General features: G+C 45.2%; 1 long non-coding RNA gene across 1 annotated transcript in view; it reads left to right on the top strand.

Annotated features, from left to right (window-relative positions):
- The window catches only part of LOC126996436 (uncharacterized), a 183,896-nt gene that overhangs the window by 125,114 nt on the left and 43,710 nt on the right, over positions 1-15,072 (top strand). Inside the window, exon 6 of the long non-coding RNA XR_007751162.1 lies at positions 9,725-9,910. This is a non-coding gene — a long non-coding RNA (uncharacterized LOC126996436). The remainder of the gene's footprint in view (positions 1-9,724; positions 9,911-15,072) is intronic.

Genomic DNA, 15,072 nt, shown 5'->3' with positions numbered 1-15,072 from the left:
TATATATATATATATATATATATATATATATATATATATATATATATATATATATATATATATATATATATGTATATATATATATATATATATATATATATATATATATAACCTCGCTCCGGGTGTTTTCTGTCACCTAAGTACGCAAGGGTGAGGAGAAATGGGTTGAAAAAGGCATCCAAAATGAAGGAGGCAGGGAATGGAATAGCAGAGAGGGAGGACATGAGAGGGAAGGAGACGAGAAGGATAATGTTGCTCGGGAGAAGCTTAAATGATGATGATGACGATGATGAGGTGAGAAAGAAGAACGAGAGTTAGAAAAGGATGACTGACGGCGAGGGAAGCGGGAAGGAAAAGGAGGAAGGAAGGAACGAAAGAAGGATTAAGATAAGAAATTGCTTGTTAATGGAGGGAGAGAACACAGTGAGAAGGGGAGAAAGAAATAGGTGAAAGACGATAAAGAGGGTGAGGAAGAGGAGGAGGAAGAGGAGCATGTTGTTGTTGTTATTGTGACGGTGGTGGTGGAGGTAGTTTGTGATGTATAAGGGGTGGGTCGTGATAATGAAAAGGGAAGGAGATATTGATAGCGTGAAGGAAGGGAAGGAGATACAGTAATTGGGAGGAGGCAAAGCTAGAGATGATAGCACTACGAAGACAGAAGCCCGTGTTTTCAATGTACTTTTTTCTTCTTTCATTTTTATCCTATGATTTCCCTCCCCTTGTGCTTTCTCTTATGTGTCACTGTTCTTCATGTTCGGTCTTTTCTATCCTTTTTTTTTACTTCGTTTAGTTATCTCGTCAGCGTTGTCGTCGTTGTCGTTTTCCTGCTGTTCTTCTTCCTCTTTATCCCACTACTCCTTTTCTCCTTTTTTTCTCCTTTTCCTCCTTCTTCCAAATCGATGCAACACGTATATTAGCAAAATATTGTAAACCGTGACATCAGACATTGGAACAGGCATCTTACAAACTTTATGTGGGCGAAAATTATGGATCAGGTCAAGAATCGCGTTTATTATTCCTTGGCCACGACTGTAGGCAAACAGACATATCATTTTCTAACCTAAAATATCATACCACACACGCAAATATATTATGAAGATCAGAGTACACATAAGCCACGTAAGCAGGGTATCCCGTTATAAGCCAAGAGGATTACCTTACCTCCTCCTCCATGTTTCCTCGTCCTAAGTAAAGTTTTCGCCGCGTCTCTCCCTTGTCTTCGCCAGCTCTTGTTTCCTCTCCTCTCCCTCCATGCAACACATAATCCTCTCGTACCACGCTTAGCTCCCCTTGAGAGATATTCACCTGAGCAACTCCTCTTCTTTCTCCTCCTCTTCCTCCTCCCCATCATCATCGTTATCATCATCATCATCATCATCATCACCATCATAGTTGTCTTGTTTCTGTAAAGCTTTCTCCTTTAAAATTCTTTTGTTTCTACCTTTTTCCTTCACTCACCCTTCTTTCTCTCGATTCTCCTCCGTCTCCTGTGTGTGTGTGTGTGTGTGTTTAAAGATTCACACATAATGCACACGCAACTAAATTATGAGAGAGAGAGAGAGAGAGAGAGAGAGAGAGAGAGAGAGAGAGAGAGAGAGAGAGAGAGAGAGAGAGGGAGGGAGGGAGGGAGGGAGAGAGAGAGGGAGGGAAGGAGAGAGAGACTTTAGGTAACTGACTTTCAGTAATGACATTATGGCGCCGGGTTGTTGATTGACGTCATGCAGAGCTAGTCAGGACATGTCAGGTCACGGAAGGTCAAGGAAGGCAGGGCTAGGGCAAGTCATATCGAAAATCAGATCTAACCACCTCGAATGTAAGGGTCGTGATAGGTTAAGTCAGACCCAGTTAAGGTAGGTCAGGTGAGGTTTAGTGGGATCAAGAATAGCCTGATGGGGCCAACACTCTCTCTCTCTCTCTCTCTCTCTCTCTCCCCCCTCCCCCCTTTGTATCTGACTCATCTTTTATCCGGTGTGACATTTTTTCCTTCTGTGTTTGCAGGAACAATGTGTCTTCCTGTGTCAAATTTAGAGTGACTCGCATTGTCTTGGGAGGAAAGGGTCGAGTGGAGGAGACCGGCTGGTAGGGAAGGAAGGAAGGAAGGAAGAAGGCTTGAGGAATGGAGAGGCGAAGGGTGGAACGTCGTTTGTGTGGATGATGCACGTGAGAATGTGTATGTAATTAGAAGGGAGAGAGGGAGTTGTGGATAAGACGCGGAAAATGAGAGGGGAGGCAGGGAAGGAGGGAGAGAGGGAAGTGTAGTGAGACAGGCGGGGAGAGGGAAACTAAGATCTTGAAGGGTGTGACAGAGGGACATATGTGAAGGAATCAGGGATCGACGACAATAAAGCGAAGAAAGGAGAAAGGAAAGAAAGGTCAGAGGGAAGCAATCAAACTAGGTCGACCAATCTGTCAAAGAAGCGTCATGTGTAGTAAACCTTTAGCCATGAATCGGAACCTTTGATGCAATATTTTCTACTTGAGTTTCATCCTCGTAACTCTTAAAATAAAGATACTGGATTGGGAAGTGATTGCGACAGATGAAACTCTACTTCACCCCACTTTTCTTGGGTCAGTCAGAAGGACGAGACATGTGGTGCTTTTTTTACCTGCTGTGGTGTGGTGAAAGGGATGCGTGGTGTTGCCCTACGAACAGGAAACTATATAAGTAGGTTTTAACTTTCCCTTGGTCTGCTCCATTAGACGCAATACCTTTACAAGTTTGCGTCATTACCTGTTTTTAGGCTGTTTGGTGTGTTGCTGGCGGTCGTGTCGTGTTTTTCATCTTAACTCATTTATCTCTCCTCAGACTCCCTACCAGTGCATTTTACAGCTCTCTCTTAAGGCCGGTACATCACCATCACAACCCCCACAAAAAAAAAATCGTACCTTCCCTCACTCTTGCTTCCTCACTAATTTAGAACACCACCTTTGTACGAATCCTCGTCACTTAACATGTCCCTTCCTACAACTTATGTTTGATAATGATACTCAAGGCTGCATTTTTTTGAGGTTCATTTAAAACGTCATTGCCCGTGCTGGCACGATATGTATTTTTATTGTAGCGCTAATGCGACTTTTTTTTTAAGTGCTGCCTATATCGCCGGTAGGCTGTCTTAAGGGGCCTCTTTGGCGACCCCAGGCTGTTCGTGGCTTGGCCCATGCTGCCCACCAGTGTTCCCCTTGAACGGTCATTGAAGTTCGGGTTGATTGAAGATCCGGACAGCATGTGGGTAATCTTCCGCCACTCGGCGATATTTTAAAAAATTAGCGTGTTTCACTGGGACTCGAACTTAGGTCTACGGGCTCACCACGCCCCCACGCTGATCATGCACTCGGCCGCCATCTCCCGAAAACCTCCCCGCTTCCCCAAAGGCATAAGCTATTTATGTGCCTTTCAGTGATTCACTCCAGAAACAGGTTTGATAACTACAAGTCAAATTCAACTGTTTCCTAGATCTTCGTTTGCTTTTTTATTGCATTCTTTTAGTAATGCGTACTCTACGTATGTGCATTTTAACATATTATACTTTTGTACTCTAACTGCAACTCGGCTCCGCCTTCCTTATGCCATATTTTCAAGAGGCAGCTGCAATACAACCACACCCAGCGGCCCCAATAGCCTCACATCTCTCTTCCCAACACTCCTCCCGTCCCCCACCGCCGCCGCCTCCACCACCGCCACCACCCGCTACTGTCACGCGGGCAGTGGTGATTGATAACGTTAATGGCCCAGAAATTTGTAGACGTAATGGGAAGTTTTGCGTCACCAAAGAAACTGCGGGGAGGGAGGGACGAGGACAGCAGGAAAGAGGGACTTATGGAGGAAAAATGGATAAAGGTCGGCTGTCGCAAAAACAACGGGAGGAATAAGGATTTAGAATTTCAGAAAAGATGTTGAAATGAAAAAAGGAAACAGAAACAAGGCAAAAATATTAACATGAAATTCAACGTAATGCAATTCAAGGGAAAGTAGTACGAAAATAAAACGAAACAGCCGAATATCAAGGTCTGAAGGAGTAAGAAAAATATGTAAAAGGAAAAGAGCTCAAGAAAGGTTGCCAGACATCTACCAAACATGATGGAGGAGGTTGTTTTGGACAAAGAAATGGAAGGGAGGTTTAGCTTGTTTGATGAATGTGTGTGTGTGTGTGTGTGTGTGTGTGTGTGTATGTGTGTGTGTGTGTGTGTGTGTATGTGTGTGTGTGTGTGTGTGTGTGTGTGTGTGTGTGTGTGTGTGTGTGTGTGTGTGTGTGTGTGAGAGAGAGAGAGAGAGAGAGAGAGAGAGAGAGAGAGAGAGAGAGAGAGAGAGAGAGAGAGAGAGAGAGAGAGAGAGAGAGAGAGAGAGAGAGAGAGAGAGAGAGAAAAAAAGAGAAAGTGGAGGAAGACGAATGGAGAGAGGTAAGGCGAGGAGGGAGGAGGAAGAGGAGTTGAGGACAGGAACAAGAAAGGTAAAGATAATGATAGAGAGTCTGAATGGGGAACCGAGACGAAAGAAAAGGAATCTGCCGAGACGGGAGATGTGGAAAGAGAATGAAGAAAGAGCGTCAAAGGAATAGAAATGTTGCATAGTAATAAAAAAAAAAAGAGTATTGCGATATTAAGCCGTAGAAAATAACTGCGAAAATCGAGAAATGAAGGCGAAATAGGCAAAGGAAACCGAAGTGAAGTAAAAATTGATTAAGAGAGAGAGAGAGAGAGAGAGAGAGAGAGAGAGAGAGAGAGAGAGAGAGAGAGAGAGAGAGAGAGAGAGAGAGAGAGAGAGAGAGAGAGAGAGAGAGAGAGAGAGAGAGAGAGAGAGAGAGAGAGAGAGAGTAAATTAACTTGGTCAACCGCCCTAATAGAAAAAGAATTACCAAATGGATTGGACACACTTTGCTCCGTGCTATCAAGGCCGCCAAATGGTCGTGAAGATAATTAATAAAATCAAACTGGGCTGAAAAAAAAAAAGAGTCTTCCCTTAGGCAGAGTAAACATATCAAGAGAAAAACAAAGCAGAAAAAAATACACCAGTCTACCTCATTTATAAACAGTAAGTAGCGTTTTTTTTTTCTTTTCATTATTATTTTCTTTTTTTTCACGCCCTTGAACTGTCTTTTTCTGTAACAAAAAAATCTTAATCACTATATACCACCATACCACCATGCAAACACCACCACCACCACCACCACCACCATAATCCTCTTCTTCTCTCTACCTCGCCCTCAACCCACACAACCACCGCTACCATACACGCATCTCAATCACTAGTACCATACCACCTCCACCATAACCACTATCATAACCCTCCTTGCTCTCTACCTCTCCCTTAACCCACACAACCAAAACGACCTTACACGCATCTCAATCACTACCACCATACCACCACCACCATAACCCCTACCATATCACTCCTCTACTCTACCTCTCCCTCTCAACCCACACAACCACCACGGCCATACACCCATCTCAATAACCACCACCATAACACCATTACCAGCATAACCACTACCATAACCCTACTCTACCTTCCCGTCAACCCACACAACAATCACTACCATACACGCATCTCAATCACTACCACCATACCACCATACCACCACCACCACCATAACCCTCCACCTCCTGTTGCCTCACCCTCAATTCACCCTCCTCCCTCCCTCCCTCCCGCCTTCACCTCAGACTCGGCCAACCAATCCCAACTCTTGTCGGCTAATGACTTTATCGTGATTGGGTCGTTTCGGAAAATAAACTCTCGCTGGGATTTGTTTTCTCCTATCGGCACAAATTAGATACCAGGTCTGTGGTGGCGGCTGTGGCTGCGGCGTGGGTGTGCGGGTTTCTTTCTGTGGTGGCTGTGGCGGTGTGGCGTTTGTGTTTCGGATTTAGTTCATCTCCGTGTTACGTTTTTTGTAGCGATGAGAAGGATTAAAGGGAGGAGGAAGAAGAAGAGTGGTATTGAGTGTTACATGGCGACGGGGAACAGAGAGAAAAGGAGAGAGGATGGAAGAGGAAGGCATGCAGTTAGGAGAAGGAAAAAAAATAGGGAAGGGAAAGGTAGAGAATGGAGGTGGGAGAAAGAGAGTGGGAAAGAGATGGAGGAGGGAAAAGAAGAAGAGGAAAAGGTAGAAAATTAACGTAGGCGAAGGAGAGAGAGGAAGATATAGAGGAGGGAAGGGGAAAGCATGCAGAAGGGAAAAAGAAGAGAAATGAATAGCAGAGAATGGAGATATACGGAGAGGAGCTAGAAACACATAGAGGAGGGAAGGGAAGGGAAGGGGCATGGAGGAGCGGAAAAAGGTAGAGAAGGGAGAGGTAGAAAATGAAGATAGGCAGAGAGAGAGAGAGAGAGAGAGAGAGAGAGAGAGAGAGAGAGAGAGAGAGAGAGAGAGAGGAGGGAAAGGGAAGGCTTGCAGGAGAACGGAAAAATGTAGAGACGGTAAAGGTAGAGATTGGAGATAAGAAGAAAAAGGGAGGATGAAGGAGTGAGTGGGTTTGGGTTTGATGTGAATAATGGCGAAAAACAGAAGATATACTGGACAAGGGTAAGGAATAGGAAGAAGATTGCATGAATGGGTAATAGGGATGAAATGGAAGCAATAGAGATGGGGTAGGTGAGACGCCATGGCAGTTCCTATTGTGTGTTTGTGTACGTGTGTGAGCGCGCCTAAGCTATTTCTCTCTCTCTCTCTCTCTCTCTCTCTCTCTCTCTCTCTCTCTCTCTCTCTCTCTCTCTCTCTCTATCTATCTTATTTCTGTTTATTTTTATTTTCCACTTCGATTCTTCTCCGAGTTTGTTTCACTGAAGGGGAAGAAAAAAAGTGCAGCAAAATAAAAGTGTGGTGCAGGTAGGAAGGGAAAGGAAGGGAGGAGGAGGAGGAGGAGGAGGAGGAGGAGGAGGAGGAGGAGGAGGAGGAGGAGGAGGAGAAAGGCCAGGGAGGAGGAAGGACGGGGTGGAGTTAGTTTAACGAAGGACAACTTTTTTTCTTTACTGTCCCTTCTTCGTCAAACCCGGTGCGTCGTGGTGTTTGTTTTGGTTCGCTGGGTGGAGAGAGGGAGGGGAGGAGGGAGTCAGAGAGGATGGGGGGGGTGGAAGGGGGCAGAACGAGAGGAGGGTGGAAAGAGAAGCAGACGGAGTGGAGGGTGGAGAGGCAGGCAGGCAGAGTGGAGGGTGAAGAGGGAGGGAGGCAGACGGAGGGGAGGGTGGGGAAGGAGATGGAGTACGGAGGTCAGCTGGGAGAGGAAAGAAAAAACAATTAGGAGGAAGTTTTCGGAGTATAAGGCAAGGCTATGTAAGGAGAGGTTCAGGTGAAATTGGAGTGGACTACTGCGTTCAATATACTAAAAACAGAAAACCGTGACCTTCTTCTGATCATTATGTTTAAACAACGCATACACACTTGCATACTTACTACACACTACATGCTACACAGGCACATACATTCTCTCTCTCTCTCTCTCTCTCTCTCTCTCTCTCTCTCTCTCTCTCTCTCTCTCTCTCTCTTTTTCCCCCACCCACCCCCTACGAGTATTTCGGAGAAGTAGCCACGAACCCGCTCTCAGACACCGAAGAAATTAAACAAAAACACAGTACGAAGGAGACCAACATTTACTTCTCGTCTGCCGTAACAACTTTTAAATCCGGCTGGCTAGCTTGGCGGTGTTGTTGTGGGGTTGGTTGTGGCGGTGGTGGTGGCGGTATTGGTGGTATTAGTATTAGTGGAGAGAGAGAGAGAAAGAGAGGCAGGAGGGAAGGGGAAAGCATGCAGGAGAAGGTAAAAAGTAATGAAGGGAAAGGAAGAGAATGGAGTTAGAAGGAAAACGGGAGGAGGTGGTGGGGATACTTGTGATGGGGATAGTGGTGGTGGTGATAGTGGTGGTTGTGGTACTGGTGGTTTTGATAGTGGTAGTGGTGGTGGTGGGTGCTTATGAATGGAAAGCTCCGTGTGAGAAGTCTTCTTTTTAAGTGGAGAATCGTTCTGCAGGTTAATTAATCCCTCAGTGTGTCACCCTTACCGTAAACAAGTACAAAATAGTAATGCGTGAGAGTTACTGGTGTCATGTGTTCAGGCAACGATGGACGACGATGCTGGTGATAGTTTTGGCGAGGTCGTTGTAGTGTCGGTCCCGGAGCCTCTCAGTAATGGCGGTTTTCCATCACCATGAAAAATAACATCAGCACCACTAACTTCAACACTTTACAACGCAATTGGAAGCACTAGAATTTGCAAACAAGTGAACAGCGACAAATACTTTATTGAATCGAATATACATAGAGAGTAGGAAAGAGAACGAGAGCCTATTGATAACTTATTCAGCGTCTATTGGTGGGAATTTATCTCTGAATCTGGATTTTACGCTGAATATGTATGGATGTGTATGCTCTAAATAAATGTTGGTGAAAGCAATATGCAATGCAGCGAATAAAAATTAAAACGTGCAGCTTTAATATGGGAACACTCGGATTTGGATTTGAGTTATTATACATTTTTTTTTGTATGTTAACTAACAGTTGAGAGAGAGAGAGAGAGAGAGAGAGAGAGAGAGAGAGAGAGAGAGAGAGAGAGAGAGAGAGAGAGAGAGAGAGAGAGAGAGAGAGAGAGAGAGAGAGAGAGAGAGAGAGAGAGAGAGAGAGAGAGAGAGAGAGAGAGTTATGCAGACTGCAAAGATTTATTGTGCACAGCAAGTGATATACCCTACACCCTAGAGACAATGTGTGTGTGTGTGTGTGTGTGTGTGTGTGTGTGTGTGTGTGTGTGTGTGTGTGTGTGTGTGTGTGTGTGTGTGTGTGTGTGTGTGTGTGTTTGCGATTTCGTTGTAGATAGAGAGATAGATACATAGGTTAAGGGAGAGCTTATTTGTCTAACACTTCCATCATTTACATCATCAAGCGATATATCATCTGACTGAGACCTGACGCCGCGAGCTACCTTTCCCCCTCCTTCTCTCGTCCTCCCTCCGTCCCTCCCTCCCTCAGTTCCTCCGTCTGTGTCTCCCTTTTCATCGCTTGAATCTCACTTTGGCCTTCAGGCTCACCTTCAAACCTCTGTTCTCTCTAATGCTATCCTTCCTCTCTCCCTCCTGTTGTAGTATTTATCTATTCCTTTCCTCTCTCACCTAATACGTTTCTCCTCTCTCTCTTTTTCTCCTGCAACGTAACTCTCTCCCATTTCCTCTTTCCTATCACTTGCCTCATCCCTCACTCTCTATCTCTCTACCTCCTTGCCTCCCTCCCTTGGTATTTATCTTTCGTGTCCTTTCCCGGCAATGTATCCTCCTACCATCTTTCTCTCCGTCCATTTCTCGTTGCAGGATAAATTTGCTCTATTTTCCACGTACAGAAGCCCGTCGGCCAATTAGCAGTAGAGATCCCTCCCTGTCGAATCAGATACCCGGACTGGGATTCAAACTATGCAGAACTATTGCTGTCTCTGTGGCCGAATGGTCTACTACTGACTCTGAAAATGTAATCGTGTTGGTGTTTGTCGAGTTGAATTGTTGTATTGTTTTAAATAATCAGTCCATCAAAAAACGTGATGATGTTTTTATTTTACTTTATACTTATATTGTTTGCATGAAGAGCTATCACAGAGTTTCATACATTCTGTTTCTCAAGATATTTGTTGTCGCTTATATTTATTTACAGAACATTTATCTCAATCAACAGGATACATAAAATGTTTATGTTGCCATATTCAATTTGATATATCTTCTGGTAAGTTTACAATAGATTCCACAAACATTGCAGATTCCACCTCCTACGCACCCACAGCAAAATGGAAATCACCAGTAATGGCGCCATGAATATCAGCATTGGGAGGCACGGTGTTCTTATCTTCGTCCCCAAGTGAACGCGGCAGCTGTGTGTTTAGGGGACGGATTATCGTGGCGGCTTGAGGAGAGGCAGTGAGCAAGAGCAACAACGGATGCAAAGGTACAGACTATTTAGCGGTGGTTTGTTTGGCTGCCAAGTGAAGGTTACTCTCACTAGACTTATTCTCTTTGTCTGCACTTCCTTCTCTCATGACTAAATAACTTCTTACAGGCGAAATTGCTGATTCAGAAAGAAAGTATTGACTCCTAGAAGTACAGTGTTATTTTCGCTGTTCAAAGGAGTGGGCTAATCTAGGAATTCACAATACAAAGGAAAACTATAACAGAGCTGTTTTTAAAGAACTGCACAATTAAATTTAATATTGTATAGATTTAATAACGTTTGCTGAATTCAGAAAAACAGCGATAATTCAAATTATACTAGTTAATTTTCATTACAAATATTAAATACAGGAGCAAATCCCTAATCCAGAATAAACTTCAATAACCTAATATTGGCTTTGTGAAAAAATAGGTCCAGAAAACCCTTATAACTCGGCATGATAGGGGCTCCAAGCCTTGCCGTGTTATTCAATTTTCCGAGTTATGCAAATCCCCCATTCCCCTTCCCCCCATTTACATATACAGTCAAAATATTGAAAATACTGCACTACACAGCAGCAGTAAAAGCTTAAATTAACACTTACCAATGAAGGGGCTGTTGTAGTCATGTAGTCCAAGCAGACAACACGTGGGTGTTTGAGGAGCGAGCAAGGAGAGTGAGGTTACATGTTTAATACAGGGATAGCGCGGTAAACCTTGAGTGTAAACCACGAGATGTGGAGATAACTCGGCAGCATACCGAGATGAATCAGAGAGTGCTGGAGAGAGAGTGCACGTGGCCCCAGTGTGGATACATGTTCAAAGAATATGCGGGTGAGGCATTCCGAGTGGGGACAGCAAGATGTGGTTGAAACTCGGCAACATGCCGAGATGCATGAATTTATTATTTTTTTCGTTATTTGTTTGAATTTAAAATTTATTTTTTAGAGAATATTTCGTTGCCTTGCTGAGTTATATCAAATTCCGAGTTATACAGTGCCGAATTATAAGGGATTACTGTAGTTGTTTTTCCAGTGGCAACTCAATACACGTCAACTTAAGTGCAAATTACATGAAAACCAGATGAGGTGTTTTTGCGAGTGTGCCCTGAAAGTGTGGTAACGGCCTTGATTACGGCGGGTGGTGTGCGGCGGGTGGCAGGTGGAGGGTGATGGGTGGAGGAGGGTGCTGCAGGAAAGTGGGTGAAAGGTGGTGGATGGTAGAAGGTGGGTGGAGAAGGACGGGAGGTGGATTGAGGAGGGTGGAAAGTTGGTGTAGAATAGTGGGTGGTGAATGTAGGAGGGTGGAAGGTGGAGGAAGCTGGGTGGAGGGTAGTGGAGAAAGGTGGTTGGAGGGTGTTAAAGGGTGATAGGGAGGAATAGGGTGGGTGGTGGATAGAGGAGAGTGAAGGATGCAGATTGGAAGGTGGCGGAAGTGGGGTGGAGGGTACCGGGTGGCGAGTGGACGGGTGGAGGGTGGAGGGTGGAGGGTGGACGGGTGGACGGTGGACGGGTACAGGTTTTGGGGTCACGGGGACGAAAAAGGTCTGCAGCCAGCGAGCGCCCTACAGTAATCACGGGCCAGGCCACTTTTTGCGCGGCAGGGAGCCGTATTTCCGTGTTTTTCTCCAGGATGTTGCTGAGGGACACGCATATTATAGTTAAATGTATTCTGTATGTTGTCGTTTTTGCTGGCAGACATTAAGTCGCTTTGGTTCTTTTCTCTGAGCACTAAGGTTTTGCTTCCTCTGAATATGGGCATAACTCCGTTTCTCTTTTGCCAATGTTTTTTTTCATATTTTTTCCTCCGGCCCACACGAGATACGGTATGATTAAAAGAATACTAGAGCAAATACGGAAGTGATGTGAAATAGACTCAAATATGCAATATCTTACCCACATATAACCATATTTGCAAAAATATCTTCGCTCGGAAAGCTAGCTATGAAATATCCTGCTAAGTTTAAGGTTCCAATCAATTCGTATGAAACAGAATTCGGCATTGTGTGAGAGGTTTCCTCATCGCAATACTCGGCAGCCTTCTGTTTCAACTCGGGGGTGGCGGTGCCTGAGTGGTTAGCGTGAAGTCGCCGCGTCTAGGACGACATGGGCTCGCGCCCTACCCGGTGCCAAAAGCTAGGATTTTTCAGTCACCGACGAGTGGCCTAAGACTACCCACATGCTGTCCAGAAGACCACCTATCAAAACGGGCTCTAGATTCTTTCTCTAAAAGAGAGGGTCATTGATGAGCTCCGGGGGGCAGCATGTGCCAAGCAAGATGGCGCCTCTATAAACACTTGCCTGCGCCACAACGGCCTGGGACCGACCGTCAGACCCCACCAAGAAAGTCTACAGGCGCCATAGGCAAAAACGTTAAAAAAACGTGATCTCTCCGCTTTGAAGCTGACAAATCAAGGAAGCATTGCATTGTTTCGTCCCCTGCATCTGCCGCCTGTCTCCGCCGCGTCAGCTGTCTGTGAGCTGCACCGGGTGAGCGAACAGACAAACTCCTGACATTTAGTTATCAGCTCTTGTATTCCTTAGAGCCTGGACGAGTCATACGCCTCCTTGAACATCTCAGATCTCCCCCGAGGCTCCTAAACATAAAGACGTGAGAGTGATGTTACTCGAGTCCCAGACGCTCTTTCCTCTTAAATCTTCTAAAAGCCTATCCGAGGAAGACGACGGCGATGCTGCTAGCGGCCCAGACGCCTCTCGAATACCCGGAGCACTTCAGAGGCTCTTAAATACATTAGACATCAAAAAGGACAGTAAAAAGGATGTCGGTGCGAGGGTCAGTAATTACCCGGAATCTCATGAGAAATCCTCGCCGGTTTCGCAAAATCTTTTAATGCGCAAACTGACACTCGTAATAAAGATGAAATGTAGAGGAGAGTGTTGGTAATCCCGACCTAGAAAAAAGTGGTGTGGCAAGGGGGGGGAGGGGGGGGGGAGAGGGAGGCGGCAGCGACTCCGAAATTAAAGCAGGAGGAAAAGTATATAGAATTATAAAAAAAACTTAGATAAAATTATTTATGTTCCACTTCCTTCTCACCATTCTACTTTTCCTCCTCCTCCAAATTGCTTCTCCTCTTCCTTCCATTTTCGAGAAGACTCAAACAAATGGACGAAGCTCCTCCTGTGCTTCTGGCCATTTAAAAACACAGACATTCATAGATGGATCTTGTGGGGCCTAGGAGACTACCGAGCATTATGCTAAAGGAAGAGAGTCATGTAACCCGTTCTGCGAGAGTGCGAGGTCGGAAGCGCCACGTAACGAGCCGTGCTATAATACGGCGAACGCGAAGTGAGATTATTTTTGTCTTAGTGTCCCGGATCCTCATAAACAGCTTTTGCACAGTTAAGGAAGGAGGCCAAATGCGTGGTAGAAATAAACAGAATTACCCGCAACATGGTGATTCAAGAAACGCCGATGATGCTAAGAGAATGGTCAGCTTTAGTTCCTGAGGTTTGTTGATGCCTCCCTCTTTTTGTGTTATTGTTGTTGTTCTTGTTTTGCCGGGATTTTTTTTTTTTTATGAAGCGTTTATGCGGCATCGACAGAATGAAAGCGTTAAACTGCATGAAGTACCATTTTATTAGTTTATTTTCAGCCCAGCCCAATGTGGGTATCCGCTTGTATAAATAGAAACAAATTAAAACGTGAATAAATTAATCAGTGCAGGAAAAAGCTATATATTTTGGGGCCACTGGTTGGGCTCGGCCACAGCGTGCAGAACCGTCACCTCTGTTCGTGAGCGTTGCGCTGCATCACACGCTTAAGTACTTACCACATATTTATGCGGAATAATTTAATTTCTCGTAAACAGCTTAATATGGGTTTGCACCATAATGAAGCAATTAGTTCCAGTGGTGCATAAATACAGTTTCAATTTAGGAAGACACACACGTTCACACACCTTCCGTGTTACCTTCATAATTCTCAAAAATAATTTCACTAAAGTTACTCGCTGGAAAACATGAAGCGTGGGAATGCGAACCCCCGGCTGTGCCTTTTTTTTAACCCACCGGAATAAGTGTCGCGCATTATTCGTTATATTTCTCCGAAAGAACATGGCGCTGGTGTAAGTAACCTGACCTAAATGAAGTTTATTCCTTTAACTTGAGTAAAAGAAGAATATATACGTCGAGCCTCTCCCGGAAGGAAAAAAAATATAGCAAGCGAGACAGAATGAAAAACAGCGTTGGGACCTGCAAGGGGTGAGAGGATGGAGGAGAGTTGCCAGGTGGAAATCCAGGAGAGGCTTGGCAGGCGACACAAAGCAGCTGAGGCGGGGCAGCCCCCTCATGGGAGGCTAACTCACATGTTTTCCCACTTGCAATCGCCTCAAAACACTAGCAATTGTAACTTGCAGCATGAATCGTCTGTGCTCTTGAGTAAACACATTTTCCATTGGTGAGTGCCAGTGCAGTGGACACGTGTAAAAAAAAAGGTAAAAAAATTAATAGACAGAGAGGATAGATAGATTGTGCTAAGCTTACAGAAGCTGCCCTCGGTAACATGGCGGACGCTTTGCAGACTTCTCATAAACTATATACATACTGTTGAGTTCATGTTTACTTTTCCTGTGTAGTCAGGGTCTATATATAATTTTCCTGTCATGCCCAGTCGTGTCCGGAAAAGTAACATTATTCAAACGATGTGTTCCTACAATTGCATCATTTTCAATTCTGAAACACCAACATTGAGGCCTCCCGCAGCCCGCCCTGAGACCGTGCACGAAGCCTTTCATGCAAATAACCCAAGAGCCGCCCTAGGAGAGGCAGGAGGAGGCGCGGCACGAGTTGGCGTGGGAACCTGTGGGACGGGTCACGCCTCGGGGGTTCACCTTTGTGGCGGGAGTGGGGGGTGAAAGGGTCGGGTGGCGTGGTGAGGCGGCGTGGCAGAGAAGTCGAAGTGAGGGAAGACATAGGGGAGAACTGGGGTCGGGCGGCATGGTGAGGCGGTATGAACTCTGCCTCTATATAGTACTGGTAGTGATGGGTGAGGTTGATGTTGGTGATGTGGTAGAAGTGGTGAATTTGATGTTGGAAAGATTTGTTTAAGTAATCTAATAGCATTGGAGGTAGTGGATGTGAGGTGTTTATTATGATGGCAGGAGTAATCACTACGATGCCGGCGATGTTTGCTGATTTGGTGATACTGTTGGGAGGTGTAGAA

The sequence above is a fragment of the Eriocheir sinensis genome, chromosome 10 (genome assembly GCF_024679095.1).
Source record: "Eriocheir sinensis breed Jianghai 21 chromosome 10, ASM2467909v1, whole genome shotgun sequence".
In the NCBI taxonomy this organism is placed as follows: domain Eukaryota; kingdom Metazoa; phylum Arthropoda; class Malacostraca; order Decapoda; family Varunidae; genus Eriocheir; species Eriocheir sinensis.
Note: the sequence above shows the minus strand (reverse complement) of the source record. Positions and strands in the feature narration are given on the sequence as shown.